This window comes from Mus musculus, chromosome 9, assembly GCF_000001635.26.
Source record: "Mus musculus strain C57BL/6J chromosome 9, GRCm38.p6 C57BL/6J".
Lineage (NCBI taxonomy): Eukaryota > Metazoa > Chordata > Mammalia > Rodentia > Muridae > Mus > Mus musculus.
Genome location: NC_000075.6, coordinates 94,133,328 through 94,155,518, shown reverse-complemented (window position 1 = coordinate 94,155,518; position 22,191 = coordinate 94,133,328). Strand labels below are relative to the sequence as shown.

At 39.8% G+C, this 22,191-nt stretch overlaps 1 long non-coding RNA gene and 1 pseudogene across 4 annotated transcripts in view; one reads left to right on the top strand and one right to left on the bottom strand.

Moving 5' to 3' along the window:
* The window catches only part of Gm31847, a 210,071-nt gene that overhangs the window by 34,822 nt on the left and 153,058 nt on the right, over window positions 1–22,191 (top strand). Inside the window, exon 3 of one of the 4 annotated variants that reach the window (XR_871015.1) lies at window positions 12,269–12,520. The exons of the other annotated variants lie outside the window; for them this stretch is intronic. This is a non-coding gene — a long non-coding RNA (predicted gene, 31847). Of the gene's footprint in view, window positions 1–12,268; window positions 12,521–22,191 lie in introns of those variants that run through there. 4 annotated transcript variants of the gene reach the window in all.
* Window positions 14,452–16,086, bottom strand: Gm5369 (predicted gene 5369; annotated as a pseudogene).

The following is a 22,191-nucleotide window of genomic DNA, read 5'->3' as shown; positions in this document are numbered from 1 at the left end:
TCAATTCAATACTTCAGGTACAGCTTTTCATATCCTTTTATATGTGTATAATGCAAACTACACTAAGTGGAATCTTATAAATCAGGGCAAATCTCATTTCACACGTTTATCTTAACTAACCAGCCATATTCAGAAATATAAAATAACCTAGTCTTACAGTGAAATAAATAACAGTATCTGCTTCATTATCATGGCCCATGCTTCATTAGCCGAGGGTTGTAAAATGTCTCAGAGAAATGTTTGGCAAGCTGAACTAATTCATATCTTAAAACAAAATTTATGTTTCACAGATTGGTACATGGCATTGCACTTGATAACCTGTCTGCCCAGATCTCTACGGATGCTACATACTGATGCCAACAGGAGACAGCCTCAAACAGAAATGTATTTACCAGGGGAGGAATGCTTGAGAAATATGAATAGGCTTTGAAATTTCACATTTGAGGATTGTGTTTCTTAAACTCTGGTATTAATTTGAAGAAATAAACTAATTTCATTTATATGCAAATATTCAAACTGTGGTTCAGCCAGGGGGATTTCAGCATTCTAAAAGGTTACTCTATTCTATTTGCAGATTCAGCTAAGATGCAAACACATTAATTAAATGACATGAAAACCCATCAGTATTTCATACATGCACTCATCTTTCAAAAATGATATTGGCTTGATATTTTCTTTTGGGAGGGATTTTAACAAATTCAGTTTATAAACACAAGGCTTTCCTCTTCCCCTTCTTCTCCTCCCATCCTGAAGGTCCTGAGGAAGAAGCCTTCTCCGAGCTCATTTGGGCTGGGAAAACCTTGGAGCCCTGTATCTCAGCTCTGCATCTCTGTGTCTCGTGGCCATGGGCCTCTTACTTCCCGATGACCACTACCTTCCTGGTCATTTTACCCTCTCCTTGTCAATCCAGAACCGTGCCTGAAGTCCCTCCCAGGTCTCCAATCATTCACATCACTCTGCAACATTATCTCTGACTCCAGATAGAAAAAAGACATCTCCTTCTAAAGTCTTACCCATCTAGGTAACTGAGAACAATCTTCATGCTCTAAATTACAGAGCTCTAAAGCCCATTTGCTGTGTGAAGCACCCATGGGCAGACTTCAGAGACTATGGCGCCACTCTGTGTGCCATAGTCAACTTTCTCTATTAGCTGTAAATTTCACTGATGAATTCTCTTTGTTTAATATCTATTCTTTTAATTTAATCTTTTATATTCCCTAGGATAGATACTTAGATTGGCTTCAAATCTATCTTCCTTTTTAAAATAGGTAAATAGTGTTACTAGACTTCTGCTTCAGCTACAGGCCAGTAATTATTTATATTCATGATTCCTTAGGTTAAAAATTTTCCTGTTTTTGTTTTAATTGGTACAATTTTACAGTATATTATTTGATTGAATTATGGATCAGTCTTTTATGTGTCAAGGCTGTTTAATTTCACTTTTTTGGTCAAAGAAATAGCCAACCTTTCTAATTCTTGACATTTGTTGTATTTTGCACAGTGTCTAAAGAAGCAGGGGAGGCATTAAGCAGGTACACTGAAGAGAGATTTGATTCTGCAGTGACAATCCACCATGTCAACTGTTTCCAGTCTTCTATGATGCCACTACTGTCATTATTATTAACTGCAGTTTTGTAATGTCCATCTGAGTATTATGATTTTGTTGGATTTGTACGTCCCTCTCTTTAGTTTTGCTACATTTTTTTTTAAATTAAGGAACATATGAAGCTGTATTTCCATGTGCATCTATTTGAATGCTATTTTAAATAATATTATAAATTTACTATTTGTGTTAAATTATCTACTAGTTTTGATATTATTTCCTTTTGGAATACTAGAATTTCTAAAACTAGACTGGCTTTCTTTCCTGGAAAAGAAATGGTCTATAACTTTGGCAATTTTACCTTCAGTGTATCCATGGTTTTGCGTCAACCATGGAGCATTTTACTTGCCTGTCAACAGAAAAGATTTGCATTTACATTTTGGGTAGATTTAAGCCTCTCTAATTATTGACATGACACACGTGAATCGATAGTTTTGTTATAGGATTTTTTTTTTTTGGCTTTACTTGTTTGAAGTTTTTCTTTCTATTTCATTTAAAATATTTTTGCGTTAGTAGGTATGGGTACACATTTGTTCATGTTAGTGTGTGCAAGTGCCTATGTTTAGATCAATGCATATACATAAATTGTGCACATGTATGTTGAAGCCACGGGACAAGGGACCCTTAGCTGTTATTCTTCTGTTGCTGTAGCCCTTGTTTTTGAGACAGGTTTACATGACTGAGGAGTTTATCCAGCAGGCAAGTCTCACTGGCCCATAAGCCATAAGGATCTCCTTGCCTCTGCTGCCCAGGGCCTGATTTACAACCACATTCCTACTATGCCCTGTTCTCATACTTACATGGGAAGCCCTTTATGACTGAGTGATCATTCTGTCCTTTTTATTTCATTTTTAAAATTATATAAGTATTATTTCATTATTTTATTTAATAGCTACCTTTTTATTTAATTTTTTTATTTTATTTTTATTAAGTATTTTCTTCATTTACATTTCCAATGCTATCCCAAAAGTCCCCCCATACCCTCCCTCCCACTCCCCTCCCCACTCCCACTTCTTAGCCCTGGCATTCCCCTGTACTGAGGCATATAAAGTTTGCAAGACCAATGGGCCTCTCTTTCCAATGATGGCGAACTAGGCCATCTTCTGATACATATGCAGCTAGAAACACAAGCTCTTGGGGGGGGGTGGGTGTACTGGTTAGTTCATTGTTCTTCCACCTATAGGGTTGCAGACCCCTTTAGCTCCTTGGGTACTTTCTCTAGCTCCTCCATTGGGGGCCCTGTGATCCATCCAATAGCTGACTGTGAGCATCCACTTCTGTGTTTGCTAGGCCCCGGCATAGCCTCACAAGAGACAGCTATATTAACTCAAACAAGTCAATGGCCTTTCTCTACACAAAGGATAAACAGGCTGAGAAAGAAATTAGGGAAACAACACCCTTCACAATAGTTACAAATAATATAAAATACCTTGGCGTGACTCTAAGGAAGTGCAAGATCTGTATGATAAGAACTTCAAGTCTCTGAAGAAAGAAATTAAAGAAGATCTCAGAAGATGGAAAGATCTTCCATGCTCATGGATTGGCAGGATCAATATAGTAAAAATGGCTATCTTGCCAAAAGCAATCTACAGATTCAATGCAATCTCCATCAAATTTCCAACTCAATTCTTCAATGAATTAGAAAGGGCAATCTGCAAATTCATCTGGAATAACAAAAAACCTAGGATAGCAAAAACTCTTCTCAAGGATAAAAGAACCTTGGGGGGGGGGTCACCATGCCCGACCTAAAGCTGTACTACAGAGCAATTGTGATAAAAACTGCATGCTACTGGTATAGAGACAGACAAGTAGACCAATGGAACAGAATTGAAGACCCAGAGATGAATCCACACACCTATGGTCACTTGATCTTTGACAAGGGAGCTAAAACCATCCAGTGGAAAAAAGACAGCATTTTCAACAAATGGTGCTGGCACAACTGGTTGTTATCATGTAGAAGAGTGCGAATTGATCCATTCCTATAGCCTTGTTCTAAGGTCAAATCTAAGTGGACCAAGGAACTCCACATAAAACCAGAGACAGTGAAACTTAAGAGGAGAAAGTGGGGAAAAGCCTCGAAGACATGGGCACAGGGGAAAAATTCCTGAATAGAACAGCAATGGCTTCTGCTGTAAGATGGAGAATCGACAAATGGGACCTCATAAAATTGCAAAGTTTCTGTAAGGCAAAAGACACTAGGAAAATACCTAATTTAAAAAAAAGAATAAAAAAAAGACAAAAAGGCCACCAACAGATTGGGAAAGAATCTTTACCTATCCTAAATCAGATAGGGGACTAATATCCAATATATACAAAGAGCTCAAAAAACTGGACCCCAGAAAATCAACTGACCCCATTAAAAATGGGGCTCAGAGCTAAACAAAGAATTCTCGCCTGAGGAATACCAAATGGCTGAGAAGCACTTGAAAAAATGTTCAGCATCCTTAATCATCAGGGAAATGCAAGTCAAAGCAACCCTGCGATTCCACCTCACACCAGTCAGAATGGCTAAGATCAAAAACTCAGGTGACAGCAGATGCTGGCGAGGATGTGGAGATAGGGGAACACTCCTCCATTGTTGGTGGGATTGAAAGCTTGTACAACCACTCTGGAAATCAGTCTGGCGGTTCCTCAGAAAATTGGACATAGTACTACCGGAGGATCCAGCAATACCTCTCCTGGGCATATATCCAGAAGATGTTCCAACTGGTAATAAGGACACATGCTCCACTATGTTCATAGCAGCCTTATTTATAATAGCCACCTTTTAAATAATTATACCTTTAAAATATTTTGCTGTTTTAATAAAACGAAGATAGTATTATTGGAGTTAATGTTGTAACACATTATTCGGGAGCAGAAAGCCTTATAAAGGAGACTTCTCCACACTCCCAAGCCAAGTCTGTGCTGAAGCTCCTGCACCGACCCAGCTTGAGACAGGTTGGAATCTCACATCAAACACAACAAGCAAATATAGACGTCATGTGCATAAAGCACACTGCTAAAACATGAGCAATATGGATGCAAGGGTGTTATGACGTTCCCACTCCCAGTCCTATAGAAATGGTTTCTGATTAGAATCTCCTAGATGAGCCACAGGACACAGAATTTAAAGAAGCAATATTAAAGTAGATCAGAGAATTGAAGTGTAAGGAATGTGAGTACCGACTTGTCAATGAACTTGAAGAGGACTGGAATAAATGCCTGGGTGACGGTCAAGAAAACACAAATTTGCTGCTTAATGAAATGAGGACAGCAATCCAGGAATGAAACTGAACTCAGCAAAAAGATAGAAATATTGAAGAGGACTAAAGCTGAAATGAAGATGTAATTGAAAAACTCAATGTTCCAATTAGAAAATTCATAGTAAGCATTATGAGTAAGACTGTCCACTAACTTAGAAATTCACAACTGGTCAAGGTATACAGAACAACTGGCCTGACTATAGAGTGTCCAATGACCATGAATACATCACAATCCTTATACATAAGCCCCCAAGAAGGGGCGTGGGTAGAAAGATTGTAAGACCCATAGGAGAGCTCACAAGGCCCCACACCTGTAGGTAATGAGCTATAAGTGAAGACTGCTGAGAAAGAATGCACATTCTTTTGTGATGAGCTTCCTGATGGGTTTCAATCACAATGCTTAGTTGTAAATACATTTACAAATAGACAGCACTGAATGGACTCTGCAGGAGTCGTGTGTGTGTGTGTGTGTGTGTGTGTGTGTGTGTGTGTACCTGTGTGTGCCTTTCTGTCTGTCTGTCTGTCTGTCTCTCTCTCTTTCTCTGTGTATAATATCGATAAGGAGGAAGAGGTTATGAATTTGTAAAGGAGTTGGTGGAATGTGGGTGTAGAGTTGACTTGGGAGGAGCAGTAGCTAGAAAATATATGGATAAGATACTCATGTGTGAAATTCTCAAAACTATATAAAAAGAAAATCTTGTAGAATTATAATTTAACTTATCCCTTAGTCCTACAGCTTTCCTTTTCGTATAATATAAATCCACACTGTAATGCCATTATTATTCTTTTAAATATTTCTCATCATTTGAAGAAATAAAGACAATGAGCCAAGTGAGGTTTATATTACCCACACATTTAACCGTTCTTTGAATTCTTTATACATGTGCCCGCTTTTCATTTGTTGATATTTCTATTCAGTTGGAAAAGGCTAGTTTAGAATTGTTTCAGGGCCTCAGTTTGCTAACTATTAAATCTTCCAGCTTTTAATTTTAAAATAGCCTTTATAAGCTTTTATCTTCAGAGCAATGAAAAGCCACTATGAGAGACTAAGCAAGGAAGGAAAATTGCCATTGAGTTTTTAAGATCACTCATCATTCTGGATAAACAGTTCAGCACACATTGGAAGATGTACCAAGAGGCAGATTCAGATGTCATTGAAATGAACTGGACAGAACAAAGATGGAAACATTTCACATGGAGACATGAGGTTTACATAAAAATGTGTCTTATGGAATGACTCTCAGGGGATAACTAAAATGTTTCTGTCAAACAGATTAGGCTCCACTGTGAATTAACACCTGACATTCTGGTTTATCTATTTTTAAATCTATTTTTGTATTAAAGACAAGTTTTAATTACATTAATAGATCAGTAAAATAAATATTCTGTGTATAATTAAGGAACAAAATGAGAAGCCACTCCCACAGTCTTATTTTCTTTCCTTAGTTCCCTACAGTGTATGCAAATTAGCTTTTCACAAAATGTAGTACACTTATACACACGATGTACTGGTAGGACATTAACCATTGTCTTATGTACATGTAGTCTAACAAGATTCCAATCCAGATAACACAATCTATTGTCCAATAGTTTACATTAATTTAAGTTACATTTATTTCTTTAGTAACTGATGCTTAGGGTGCCATGACTATGCACAGATAAGCTTTAGTGAGCTGTGTGAGTAGCATGTAAATATTAATATAAGCAAATCTATCCATTTTTTTTAATTCCCTTCAATATGGGGAGGGATGGCAGAACACAGCTAAGTGGTGTTATAGGGGGGTGGTTCCTCATAAGGGTACTAAAACTCTGAAAAATCTCAACTGTAGGTGTTTCTGGCCCTAGGAAGTATTAGGACATACATAGAGACAGTTGCTACCTTGACCCAGGGATAATACCAATATTCAGTGGTAGATAACAAGAATCCTAATCATCCTGGTATGCAGTGTGCTATTCCACACAAAGAAAGGTCTTTCTCAGTATACCAGCAATACTGCACTGGGTATATTTATAGGCTGGGTGTAAGGGCCAGGCTTCTTTGAATCCCTTGCCATACTTAGCATAGTATCCCTACTGGAGCTATTGTGTTTTATGCTGCATGTTTTTAAAATAATGTATGAATAAATAAATGAGCTATATGAAACACTTGGGTAATATGCTATAAAACATAAAGAGATTTATGTCACTGACTGACCGAAGAGGGACCCAAAGATTTTATTTTGGTTGTCTGTTAATAATTTATATTCAGGGCTAATCCTTCCTCCCACTCGTTGCCATATTTAAAGTGAATTGTTTCTCCTCCTTGCAAAGATGGCCTAGATCCTTTCTACTTAAGCACAGTGAATGTCGTAAATCCATGCTGGCTTTCTTCAGTGTCGCCAAGAATACAACAGAATTGCTAGAGTCTCTTTGTTCTTAGAGAATTGCTAGGTAGCCACTTATGTGGCCTAATATTCCATTAGTCAAATTATTCCCAGTGTGTGTCTTCATTAAGCAGGAGGACACTGTGGGTTTAGTTGTACTGATTTTCACATTTCATCTTTCACTGAAAAGACATAGTGCTCCTGAGGTAGGTCCTCCCCCCCTCCCCAAATGCATAAGCTTTCCTTACATAAGCTTAAATAGAAATGTATGTGAGCTAGTTCAGGAGACTTAAAAATGGTTTAACACATCTCTCCATCTATTTTCATTCAATGATCAAATAAAAATTTTAAGACATTGTTCCACTAAAACCCAGGTATATACAAGTTAATAAGACAGTCTCAGCCAGGAAGGTCTTAGAGCTAAAAGAGAAAATATGAATGTGAGTAGGATAAAATGATGCATTGTCTGCAGTGAGGATAGGGTCAGTTGCTAGGTGTGGTCCTACAAAGGGAATGGCTAGCTCTGCCACTGCAGGCGAATGGAAAAGAGAGGCGGGAATGTTGGGAAATTCTCAGTGAGTGGCCTGCATCCCAGAGCCTGAAAGAGAGTGGATTGAAAGTAGGTAAAACAAAGAAAAAAAGGGTGTTTACAAAAAGGAAAATGGTGCAGAACTTTGATGTGTTTGGCATCCATTTGGTGGATTCAACATCAGTGATAAGACCATGGCTGGGGAGCTAAATCGACAGTGCTCAAATACCATGCTGCGGAATTTGAAAATATTTTTTGCAGGGTTGACAATGGCTTTCTCAGAGTGCTGGTCTGTTTGGCAGCACCCGAATGTCTACAAGGGCCTTCTTTAAGTTCACTCCAACTTCCTGATGAAAAGACCCTAGTGGTAGAGTTCAACAAATGGTAGCTCAGTTTTGGCAACAATACAGCCAAAAGTTGGGCTCCATGTTTTAAAATATCCTTTAGTGAATATTTGATTTGAGAAAATAAGACAGGAGAAAGTATAGTCACAATAAATGTACAGTGGTCAGGATTATGAAGCCATTGTGCCTCCCCACAAAGGGAAAATAAACCTCAACTGTAGGTTGGGAAAGACAGAGAGATACAGAGAGACTGAAAGAAGTAGAACCAATCAGATTGAATAAAAGAGGAACATGAGAGCCACCTTCTCCTTTGATAATTTGTTGGTGGCAGGTGACACTATTCATATGGTGGGGGATGCTGAAGGAGGAACACAGAAGGCTTCCATCTTGCAGCAAAATGAAAAGACAGGATGCAACGCAAACAGTGAGCAAGGCACCATAGAAGGAAGTCTAGCTCCGATCAGGAGGAGAAAGTCCACTATTTCAGGAAACCACAGTATACGTGAAGGAAGCACAGAAGTAGAAGGCAAAGCATGTGGTGACACAGGGCTCACAGGGAGTGACTCCCTTAGATACAATAAAGAATTATGAGGGGGGGGTTCACTTCATGAAGTATAAGGAGTACCAGGGGTAAGGTGCTTGTTCATGGAGACCAAAAGAGAATGGGAGGAATTTATTACCAGATGATACCAAATGATGGAAAGACTAAAGCTGGGAAGAATCCTCTGGTTTTGATTTTATGGCATCATTTGTAGTCTTGGTTGAGGTTTCTAGTATGTATGGAAGACAGGTTTTCTTCAACCTCTGGCCAGATGTAATGATAGCCTTCCCATTTGAGACAAAAGTGCCCACCATTGCTCCAAAGATTCCAGTGATTTTGAGAGCTGAAGCTTACCAAGCAGAGACTCAAAGACATATGTGTAAAAGGTAGATAGAGTTCCTTCCAGACAGAGTAGAGTGGAGGGACTGGACATGAATGAAGGGAAGAATGAGGTCTGAATCCTCGGCAAGTTCAGCTCCTATCACAGCAGAATTAACAGAATCTTAAACTCCACAGCCCTCAGTCACATGAAAGAAACATGAGAGGCCTTTGGCAACTATTAGGGCTACCAGCAGATGGCAGGAAATAGAAACACCTGTGTGCTACCCTCATTGCCACTGCTGGCAACAGTCAACAAGGGTAAAATGATCTCTCTCTCTCTCTCTCTCTCTCTCTCTCTATATATATATATATATATATATATATGTATATATATATATATACACACACAGACACACACATATATGTATGTATACACACACACACACACACACTGTTGGGAGCTGCCCTCACATTTGCCATTATAAGATGGCGCTGACAGCTGTGTTCTAAGTGGTAAACATAATCTGCACACGTGCAGGGGCAGTTTTCCCGCCATGTGTTCTGCCTTTCTCGTGATGACAACTCGGCCGATGGGCTGCAGCCAATCAGGGAGTGACACGTCCTAGGCGGAGGATAATTCTCCTTAAAAGGGACGGGGTTTTGCCATTCTCTCTCTTGCTCTCTTGCTCTGGCTCTTGCTTCTTGCTCCTGAAGATGTAAGCAATAAAGCTCTTGCGCTCTTGCGCTCTTGCCCTCGCTCTTGCTCTCTTGCTCTCTGGCTCCTGAAGATGTAAGCAATAAAGCTTTGCCGCAGAAGATTGCGGTTTGCTGCGTCTTTCCTGGCCGGTCTCGAGAACGCGTGTAAGAACACACACACACACACACACACACACACACACACACACACATATATATATATATATATATATATATACCTGCCTCCTCCTCTTCCTCCCCAACTCCTTCAATCAAGAGTATTTACTTACTTTTTACTGAATGATTTTCCACAAATTATTGTGTGCCTTAACTCACAAATGCTTTCCCACCCTATCACAGCCTGCACCTCGCTGTCCTCACTTCCCCACAAGGACAGTCATGGGCACTATGAATAACCTGGAATGAAACTAAATATTCTAAGGCTCTCAGTTTTCTTATTTTTAGAACTGGGTTAGAAAGAACCTTGTCCCTGGAGTTTGGGAGAATTAGTTCACAATACCCCACAGCACTAAGCCTTAATTGGCTTCTGGTTTAATTCGAGGTGTCTGAAACTGATTCTATTTAATAATTTAGGCCCCGTTATTTTAGGATTGAATTGAAATGACCTTTGTATATTGGGGCGGGGTGTTTCCTTAAGAAATCCATGTACAACTGAACCTCAAGCATTATAGTTGCCACATTACACCGTTTGGCCCACACTGACAATTAAGCCACATCTACATTTGTGACATTCTTCAGTCAGCTCAGATTGGCTAGCATATACAGACATACCCAAGCACCAGGTTTCACAGTTTATTCTTTCTCTTATGAGATTATTTACACACTGAACATTTCATATTAATTCAATATAAAAAAAGTATTTGGACTGCAAAGGAGTTCAGAGGAAAGAATCCAGGGAAATTGCCCAGTTAACATCTTGCCAAAATTTTAGTAGCAAAGAGATATATTTGTGAAAAACAGATTTTCATATTTTCAAAAATCACATACATAGCTTTGAAGCTGCTGCATATCTGAAATCAGAGTCTTAAAAGGAAGGATATCTTATTAGTTAATATAAACATGTGTTATCGGACTTAAATTTTGTATGTATAAATGTCCCTCATGTTTTTTTATTATATCTCATATTGCAGGATGTAAATTAAATGGGATCTCCAGATAAATAATTGAAATTCAAATGATTTCTACTTGATCTTATAGATTTATTTCAAAATTCAATTTATACAATGAATATTATATTCCTTCAGCACTGTAGGTTCGGCGATTTACCACTGCAGTTTTGACTGCACACAAAACTGCCGTGATCTTCGGCAAGTGTGCAGCTGGATAAGCAAGAGAGTAAGCAGGTAGTTTTGTGTGTGATGATTGTCATGAGGAGGGAATTAGAAGAGGAAAGGTAGCAGAAAGGGATGGTTTAAAACATTTCCTTGAAAGAATTCACAGGCAGATTCTAGCTGTTTAGGTATGTCCAGGCAGAAGTGAGGAAGGCAGAGCATAAACCCTGAGCTACAAGGAACGCAGAAACTGGCGGTGAGTACAGATTAGAGATCAGTGACAGATGAAGCATCACAAGTAGATGTCAGCCCGACAGGGGTCATGTATATTGTGTCAGAGAGATTTGATTCATCTAAGGTCCACGGGATTAGACAAGCATGATTACATTGTGTTTCACAATAAGGACTGGAGAAGAACATGAGTAAAAGTGGCTTGTAAGTCACGACAGTGGCCCAGAAAGGTGTCTGGAGTCTGCAAGCTACGAGCTGCAAGCAAGGTGACTACTGCCTTAGATTAAGGACACGACAGCGAGAACACAGAGTGGGGACCATCTGAGTGGCACTTAAAAGTGTTTCATAAGCAAAGGATTGTGGTGATCTTTTGTGTGTGTGTCTGGTGTGTGAGTGTGTGTCTCTGTCTGTCTGTGTACCTTTTGTGTCTCTGTGTATGTGTGTGCCTCTGTGTGTGTGTGTGTGTGTGTGTGTGCCTGTGTGCCTGTGTGTGTGCATGTGCGTGTGCGTGTGCGTGTGTGTGTGTGTGTGTGTGTGTGTGTGTGTGTATCTTCGTGTGTTGGGTGGAATGGGAAAGGATGATGAGATTTATAGCTTGCGGAGTTGGTAAGAGACAGTGGTGCTCAACATGTTTACAGAATTTCCAATAGATCTCACTGAGAATTAATCACACCTTCTGGAGTCTTATTAAATGACGTAGCATAGAAAAGTAATTTAAAAACATATCAATACATTATAGTCTTCTAAATATATCTACATACACTCTATCCTTAAGTAACATTATTTTACATGATTTACTTTGAAAAGAAAGTTCACATGATACTTGTATAAATTAAAATCACTTTTATTGATCTTTCTGGTTAATTTCAGAATATATTTTCATTGGTGCAAAAGGTTGATAACTTACACAATATTAATCATAGTTTAAATTAAGGAAGTTACATATTCCTATAAATGAGTAATGATACTAATTTTTTAACAAAGTCATCCCTGTTCTCTTCCCCAGAACATTTTTCTTCTCCCTGTAATTAGACATTCCTTCGTACAATACAGCATCCAACACATCTGATGATGAACCATGAACCTGGTCTTTGCTCTTTCAGATCGGACTCCTCCCTAAGGCACCTGGATCTTTTGTGGGTTCAGTCTTTACCTCCTGGAGTCTTCTTAGCGACAACATGACCACAGAAGGTTGTTGAGTTGAGTATTAATGATCTACTGTTGCACATATCATTTGTATGACCTCATCTACTCCTTACACCAACACGCTGTGGTAATTATTGTGAATACCCTTATTTCACAGGTGAAGAAACTGATGTTTAGTGTGGACATACAATATATTAGGGCTAAACAGCTGATATGTGACAAAATATAGACTCAAAATAGGTTCTTCAGGCTCCAGAGCCAAGGACTCAATTGTATGTTCTTTATCAGTCTGCTAAGTCTTCACCCACTTTTAGCTGATCCTTTGTCGAATTATGTCAGGGCTGCTCAGACATTCCAGACTAAATTGTACTTGACATTCTCGCTCACCTAATCTTCAGTTGGAACTTCACTCAGCACAAAAGGGTAAATGTAATGTTTTCCTTCTTTATTTTTGCTGTATCCAAGAATCCTCCTCTTTTGGTGTGTGATAAATTCAGCATACTGAGCACCAGATTGCTCTTCAGGCTCCATTTCCCCATCTGAAATTGCATCATGCTTATGATCATAACTTATGATCCTGGGTGGGGGAGCAGGGCAAGAAAGGCCATGGTGATCTTAGGTGGCAGTGAGTGTTACCAGAACAGAGTCTCTGGAGGCAGCTTCAGGGAGATAGCTAATTTTAATGGGGGGGGGGGTGAGGGGAATAAAGGCTTTTTAAACCTTTGGGGGGTGAGTAGGGGCCATCAGCGTGAGTGTACGCCATTGGCTGGGGCCAGGGCACTGTGGATGCCTCATTAGCATAAGGATGAATTCCAGGTGCTTGCTGGACTTGACCTTATAAGGGGGAAAGAACGTTTAACCTGGCTATTAATGGGCTATATGAAAATTTCTGGAGTTTGGACATACCTCAACCCCACCCTTTCTCTAGGCCTGCTCCCCATGGCTCCATGGCTCCTCAGCCCCATACTACATAATTGTTTTATTTTGAAATTTTTTATTAATTTATTTATAAGTTTTTGAGAATGTAGTTTGTCTCCCCCCACCACCACCCTCTTTGAGACAGATGGCTTTTTAGTAGCTTGGATTGGTCTGCATCTTGCTATATAGTCCTGGCTGTCCTAGAAGTAACAATCTCCCAGCTTTAGCCTACCAAGTTCTGGGATTACAAGCACATACTGCCATTTATTTCTATGTGATTGCTTGGAATTGTAACTTTAGTATCAATCTCTTGAGTGCTTTTAATCATTATGACATTATAGACATCATTATAAGCCTGGCCTCAAATAGTCTGTTAGTTTTTCTGCTCCAGTTCCTATGTACATTCTCTATCTGTGGGATTCTCCCTGCAAATCTCTCTAGGTGAAGCTGTGTGGTCTTAGCATTTTTTTTTTATAACAGAAAGGGCATGTGATCACTAGACAGGGCATGTGATAGCTAAGCCAGTAGTGCAAGCAGAAGGGAGGCGATGCGGGTGAACTCACCATCAAGCATCCTTTGTTCAGATTAAGTACATGTGTGAGCTCAGTGAATGTGAAAGCATAACAGATCAGTGTGCTCCTTACATTCTGTTATAAACCTAGACATATCTGGGAAGACAGAACTTAATTGAGGCATTGTCTCCATCAGATTGTTCCATGCTCACACTTGTGGGGTATCATCTGATTAATGATTGATGAGGGAAATCCCAGCTCACGGTGTGATGCTACCCTTGGGCTACATAAGAAAGCAGGCTGAGCAAGCAGTGAGGAGCAAGCTGGTAAGTAGGAGTCCTGCATGGTCCCAGTCACTGACTTCCCTTAAGAATGGACTGTGATGAGGATTTGTAAGCCAGTCAAACCTTCTCTTTCCCAGTTGGCTTGTGGCCATTGTGGTTATCATAGCAGTAGAATGCAAACTAGGATAATGGGTACATACTAAGTTTAATCAGAGAACTGGACAAAGTTACCAGAACAGAGCTCCCATTATCACCTCTTTCTTTTGAGTCTACATCACAATAACTTTGTTTCCTCAGAGCCCAAAGACATGAAGCACTCTTGGGCATGGGTTGTCTCAGTGAAGTGGAGTTTGGGCCCTAGTTTCTGTCCTATGATACTCCTTGGATTCTTTTGATACTTTGCCACACCATATCTTTTTTTTTTAACACAAACTTGCCTTTATCTTTAATAAATGGAAAATTATTTGTGTTCAGAATCATTTTAAAATAAACTTCTTGGGATCCAGTATATATTTATCTGTAAACCTCTTTTCTATACCCCTATACCTGGGTGTATAAAAGTAACTTGGATGCAAAAGGGCTGCGGGGGAGAAGTTCAAGAAGCTGTGGGCTGGAGACCAGTGGAGGCAGAAGGCAGACACTCCATGGCTCCCATCTGCAGACCCTAATGACCTCACTCCTCACTGAGCTAGACTTGCACCAAATCCTCTCTACCCTGTCAGCACCCTCACTATGTGGCATCTATGGGCAATTCTTTATAGTCTGAAGGAAAAGATGCCCAATGGGAGTGGGGCGGGTGTTCTGATGGTGTCATGGGTCCAGATACAAACACTTAGTCCTTCTGTTTCCAACACGATGGCTGAGAGGTGCAGCGACAAGGAACTGGGCCCAGCTTCTGACACTAGGAACAGTATGGGGTTGTTGAAAGGACTAGGGATCATGGAGCATCTCGTGGGCAGCCACACAGATTCAGGGTCCTCAATACAAGCTCTCAATAGGCTCTCCCTACAGACCCATGAGATGCATCCAGGCTACACTGCAATGGCCCCCAGATCAAATATTTAGGAGCTCCCCCATGCCCCCACCAACACACACACACACACACACACACACACACACACACACAGAAGGGAATCCCAGCTGATGGGGAAACCAGCTTGGGCCAGTCTCTAGCATATCCTCGGTAGAAAAAGTAGTCTCTGTTCACAGCCACTTTAGGGCCACTTATGTGGGAGTGGCACCTCAGAGCTGTTTCAGGGAGACAATGTTCAACTCCTAAGAGACCAGAAACTATTACAGCTTATAGGGAGGGAGATAAAGGGCTCTTCTCAGGACTTTGGAAGGAAGTCCTTAAGCCAGATGACCTGCTATTGACCCTACTGCTTCCACAGCTCTGAGAGGAGGTAGCAGGTGTGTCCTCAGTGCCCAAGGCCACCTCTTCCCATTAGGAGAGTAGCTGTAGCACCTGCCGGAGGCAATGAACCTTCCCCAGAGACCCGTCTCTGGTCTTGGGGTCAGCCTCATCTTGCTTTTGCATCAGGGCCTTGGCCTTCTGTACTGTCAGCAATTGGGTACTGCCCTTCAATCCTTCGAGGTAGTCCAGCAGGGTAGAAAAGTGCTCACCCGAAATCTTGTCCTCATCGTACACGTGCAAGAGCCACGTCTGCTTTATCTTCTGGAATCTCCAGCTCTCTTGCTTCTGAACCCACCCTTCGAGTTACTGTAGGGACAAGACGGTAGCTGAGGGTTTGGCTGGCAGGGTCTGAACCTTGGCAGTCTGTACTGCGGCAATGCCCGCCTCCCGCAGCTGCTTTTTCATTTTCTTCTTCTGTTCCTTCTTTAGTTTCCTCTCCAAGACCCTTCTCTCCTCTGGGGACAACTCTGGGCTGGCCTCCTGCACAATGGGACCGGCCATCTCCTTGTCTGGTCTAGCTTCAAATGCCCTCGGTGGCATCTCCTCTGCCAGTGTCATCTTCTGCTTTTTCCTCTCCTTCCCTGTCCCACTGAGACATTTTCTCTTATGTTTTGCCATCCTACAGTTCCCACTCGAGTGCACCTCTTGCCTACACCTTATCTTTATTTCTATGCTTAATCTTAAAAATCATGAAAATAAAAAATAAAAAATAGACCCATGCTACTTCAAATAATTGATAAGAGTGTATTCTTATATTCTTTTCCTAGGGGGAAAAATACACAAGGGGTGTGTGTAAACACACACACACACACACACACACACACACACACACACACACACACAGAGAGAGAGACACAGAGACACAGAGACACAGAAAGACAGAGGTCCACTATAGTTCAGGAGGTTTGTTTGCTTGAAACTTAGCCCTGACTGGTCTCAAACTCATAATTTTCCTGCCTCAGACTCCTAAATACTTGGATTTCAAATGCATGCCACCATGCTTAGCTATATCTTTGCTTCTCATTGCATTGGTTCATTTAACACCTACAATATAGATAACAACTAATAATTATTACAGCATGTACTCCACACTTCTGGGACGGTCCTAGCTTCAAATGTACTATTCTGTTTAGTTCTGGCAATCTGTTAAAGTGGACCTTATCAAAGGTTGTTAATTGGTAAATCAGATGAGGCATGATCAATAACCTCCGGGTGAGGCCCTATTGCTGGAGACACAACTTACTTATGTGATAGAACGTGGAGAAATCAAGCTGGTGCCTAACTAGAAGCCCTTTTCCTACTTACTAGTATTCATGTTGCCACAGGATGATTTTCACACTCTCAGAAGAGCAAGGTAATTGTTAATATCTCCCAGCTACAAACAATCACCTACCTGCAAGATATACTAGTGCAATGGTGGAAAAAAATGTTAAGGGAGTAACACACAACTTTTTGATTGGCTTTAAGGACAATCCATGAGCTAGTATCATAGGTGACACACTGAAGTGGCCAAGAACCTAAGACACCATAGGCTGTGAGCCTGTGGGAGAACCTACTACTATTAGTCCATGAAAGAAACATAGCAATATAGTGACTCCTAATGGCACATTACTATAGGAATAGCTCAGACCTCATCAGAGAAGCCTCTGCTTTCAGTGGATGGTAATTAACACTGAGACACATGTAGGCTTAGGTGTTTCTAAACCTTATTTATTGAGGGTACTAGAACACCTCAACCTCCCTACTAGCCCCCTAATCAGAGGTAGAGAGAAAAGAAAGTTTGTAGGAAAAGGGGATTGTGAACCTGTTTAGAAGTACTTCTTTGGAGATAATTCTACTCTTCATTGTCAGGATACCAGTGGTCTAGTTCAACAGCAAATACCACGTACAAATCAGTAGCAGCAGCTAGACTGTAAGATGTCACCAAATCAGTATCAGTCAATGGAAGCAGCCAGAAGTAGCTGGAATACCATGAGAAGCTCTTTGGTGCATTTCTCTCTATGAAGTGAATCCACTTCAGCAAAACATCGAATACCCTCTCATGTGTCTTCTTCAACAAAGCATCCTCTTACGTGTCTGTTCCAGAAAAACATTTTCTCACAGACAGCTTCCAGAAAAACATGAGACATAAATAAGTTTGCAAAGAAACCAGAAATTTCCACTTCAGATCCACACTATGCAGAGAGTATAGGACTTTGGAGCACTCAGCCCTAAGGATGACATCATGCTTCAAGACTTAGGGATCTAAGCAGAAGAGAGTAGAAAGACCAGAGGTGGTGTATGACTCCAAGGAAACATCAGCTTCCATACACAGATGGACTGATACACATAGGAACTAACTGAGACTGGGACAACACACACACGATGAGCACAAGGTCAAATTAGAAAATAAAAAAAATCCCAGCATGGAAAGGGGAAATGAGCACAAAACCCAACCTCTAATCAAGAAGCTATTTGCAATTGATATCTATGTTAAGTGCAAAATCATTTTTCGCTAAAAGAGTGTCACTGGATATATTGATCACTCTCCAGTGTGGGCCACATGCCCAGGAGTAATGAGCCAAATCAAAATGGACTTCATGCATTTTGTGCACTTTAGGTTTTGATTATGTTTGGTTTTCTTTTTTCTTTTTTTGTTAGCTTGTTTTGTTTTTTTGTGTGTGTTTCTTCTTCTTTTTCTGCAAGATAGAGAAAAAACTGAAAGTTGGATAGGTAGGAAGGTAGGAAGGATCAGATAGGAATTAGGGAGTGGAAAATTATATGCTCCGAGTATGTCATATGAAGAAGAAAGCTTAAATAAAAATAAATTAATCGAATAATTTTTTTTAAAAGATCAGACGTCAGTTTAGTTTTATTTAAATTATATGTATAACATATAATTACACGTTAGTAGTGTGTAATGTAGATTTATACAAATATATAGATAGTAATGAACATGTTTGTCTTTGCTGCTTAGAATTTGTTTTTACCTTCTTGATAGCAATAATTGTAAATTTATTTTAGCAAATATATTCTCTTATTCATAGCACAGAGCAAAAGTGAGTGCTTCTGGCTCCATGTTCTTTGGAGCTGCACTGCTCTGGTCTCTAGCTCAGAAGTGGACATGGACCAGAACAGAGGGAGTAGAATGTAAGGAGACCTTTGGATATTTTTTGTTGTTGAACCCAGGTTTAGTTCTTGTGCGTACTAAGGACTCTATTCAGCTCCATCCCTAGGTTGACAAGAAGATATTGTCTGAAGTGAATGAAAGAAAGGCCTGTGTTTTCTCTACTGATCATGTTAGTAATGATGATGTTGTGGTCCAGAGGCTACTGGGGTGTATATAGGTTAGAGCTGAGTAAAGAAACAGCAAAAAAAACACAGACATACATTCCAAATGACATTGAGCATGTCCTTATCAGACTAAACCAAACTCAGCTCCTCTAGAATTGGATGCCTGCCCCAGTTCGCTTGTGGTTTGGACCTCATTCAGATTGAGTTGAAATGTCTGGCATGTGAGGTCACAGGAATGCTAGCTGATTGATTTCAAGCAGGAGATAAAATTCTTCACCACCAATCTTTCAACAGAGAGTCCTCTTGGCCTATTCACTTTGCATCAGCCAGTTTTCTTCTAGTCTCTCATAATCAACTCTTCCACAAATACAAAGTAGATGAAGAACGGTGTGTGAGTAGTTAAAGTACACACGTAGAAAACCACGAATCTTTTTTTTACTGCTGGATTGACTTGTTTAGCCTTAATATGAGGGGATGTGCCTAATCTTACTATAACAGGATTTACAACACTTGTTTGATATCCCCAGGAGCCCTGGCCTTTTTTGGAAGGGAGGGATGGATCTGGGAAAGGGGGATTTAATCCCAACTTTATATGCTTTGTACAGGTGTATGTCAGTGACTTCTGCCCCAGATTATAAAGATGTTAACACAGAAGGCTTTCATATTCTCCTGATGAGAACAGTAATGTCTAAATATCATGCATGAGCAATGACTACATAAGAGGTCTATGCATACGATACAACTGGGTAAGCCCTCAAAGCAAACAATCTTAAACTGGGTGACACATATCACTTCACTTTAGTATTATAAATGTGTCTATTTTCTGTGATAAAATAAATGGCAGGTTTTTAATTCAGTGTCTTTCTGTTGATTTGGGAGAAAGTGGATATGGCCTTTACACAGTCAGCATTATTGACATGCATTACTCTGGAATATTTATTAACAGTATTCAGTGAAGTGCAAAGCACTCACTAGAGAGGCCCAGGATTAGCCAAATATTAATGTCTAACTGCACAAGATTATCTTTAGCTTCAGCTTTGAACGTATCCAAGCTTATAAAGACAGCCATGTGGTTTCATTCTAAGTGTCCCTTAAGTCATCATTTTATTTTAAGTAAACCTTCCTGTTAATTGAAAATTGTAAATCTGAGCCTGCTGTGATTATGTTGAATGCTACAGGTTTAGGAAAACACCTTTGGCAAATTATTCTCATTGCAAGATCTACTACAGTCTGAATACTTTTTTTCTTTTCTTTTTATTAGGTATTTATTTCATTTACATTTCCAATGTTATCCCAAAAGTCCCCCACATTCTCCCCCACTCTGACTACTTATACCCTCTTCACATTCCTTAGTTGAAACTGCAATTGTTAGTGTGATGGTGCTGACTAGGGATAGATGGGAGGATAGGATATATGTCCTGATGAAAATAGTAAAAGACAAAAAATCTGTGTTCTCTAATATGAAAGGATATAGCAACCTGTAAACTAGGAAGATGGGTGTCAAAATTAACTTGACCATGACCAGGTTTCCTGATCTCCAGTTTCCAACCTCTAAACTTCAAAAAGGTATACTTTAAGTCACCTAGACTGTGAGAGTTCTTCACAGCATGCCAAATACACAGCTATATACTATGAGAACAAAATCCTATTTATATCAGAATGCTTTAGTCATAATGTAAAGGAACACACAGATTGAAGTGGCTTAAACCATGTGACTTTATTATCTCACAGGAAGTTCAAAGTTGACTGGTTCTGTTTCTTACCTTCAGTCCAAACAGTGTCATTCAGGACTTGGGTGTTCTCTAACGTCCCATGTCTGGATTTCAATGTTTTTCTCTTAGTCTTCAAGCATGCCTTGGAGCTACAGAATGTTTTCTAGGTCATAGGGAGCCTCCTACATATACAGTCAGAAGGAAGAGTTTTTCTAGGGATGAAATATTGTTTTCCTGAAACTCAGATTGCAGCAATTCCCACTGAGCTAGCGATACTTGATTATAAGCTATGTCTAGATTGTAGTTGAGAGGCCCTGGGCAGTAAGACAGTAATATTTTCAACAGTAGGTAGTCAGCAGAGAAAATTAGGAGGCAACCTACACATGTTTAAAGTGTCAGTCTGTCCTGGCACTTGCCTAGTCTGCAGAGAGGTAGAAATACTGGCCCTAGCTATTGGCCAAACCAAGCAGGACATTAGCATCCAAATAAAATGAAGACTGATAAATTTGCCTTTGTGTAGGTGTGGTGGTTTGAATGAGAATGGCCCCATAGGCTCAAGGTCTGTCACCAAAGAGTATAACTGTTTGAAAGGATTAAGAAGTGTAACCTTATTGGAGGAAGTGTGTCACCAGGACTGGGCTTTGAGGTTTTAATTGCCCATATATGATCTAGTTTCACTCTTTCTCCCTGAGGGTTAGGGTGTAACTCTACTATACCTCCAAAAACCATGCCTGCCATATCTTTTGCTATGCTGGCCACCAAGATGATAAGAAAACAAAGCTCTAAAATTGTAAGCAAGCCCCTAATTAAATGCTTTTAAGAGCTGCTGTGGTCATGGTGTCTTTTTTAAAGCACTAGAAAATCACTAAGAGGATAGGATATAAAGAAAGTTTTGATTTAAACACTTCAATTTTTTTAAAGAGTCTTTTATTTATTTTTTCTTTCTGTAATGTGGGATTCTACCAGGCAGTAGTCTATATGCTAAAGGAACATTTCTAGCTTGTTCTCCATAAAGACAACATTGTGGATTATAATAAAACCATCTCTTGCATATGTGAGCTCACATAGCATTCATTTCTTACTGCAGTTTTGTGACTTGCTTTTGCCAAAGTGTGCTTTCCAAATGAACTCTAGGCTATTGTTTCACAATGGAACGTCACCTTGCTTAAGGAATGGAAACACTCCTAACTCAAGGCAATGTACACGTAATTATGTTATTTGGAGTGTTTGCATTCCTGGGGCTTCTTATCCTTGTAGCTACTTGGTTTTGAAGCCTGCAAAGAAATATGTAAGTAAACACATACATACAATAAACCAAAATCAAACTCTACCAAAGGATAGGACAGAGCCTATTTAAACTTACCAAAACAAATATACTAGGTCATTTTTTATCTTATTTTGTCTTTACTTATTGATGAACATTGTTGAACCACTCATGTTGCATGTTTTAATTCAACTTAATTAGCACTTATAAAATCGCTAAATATACAGACAATCATACTAAGTTTTGTTGGGATTCAAATTAAATGTATTATCTGTTAATTAGAAATATAAGGTACCATCTGATGGGTTGAATATTAGGAGGGACACAGGCAAAGAGTATCAACAGTATACCCAGTGCCTCTGAATGTGAGATTGTGATAAGAAACAATGGGAAACGGGAGTTAAAAATGTTAGACAGTAAATGGAGTTGACAAGGGCATTGAAGGTGGACCTGGGGTAGATTGAAAGCAGCACAAAAGGGATGAAGGTGATACACAGCTATGG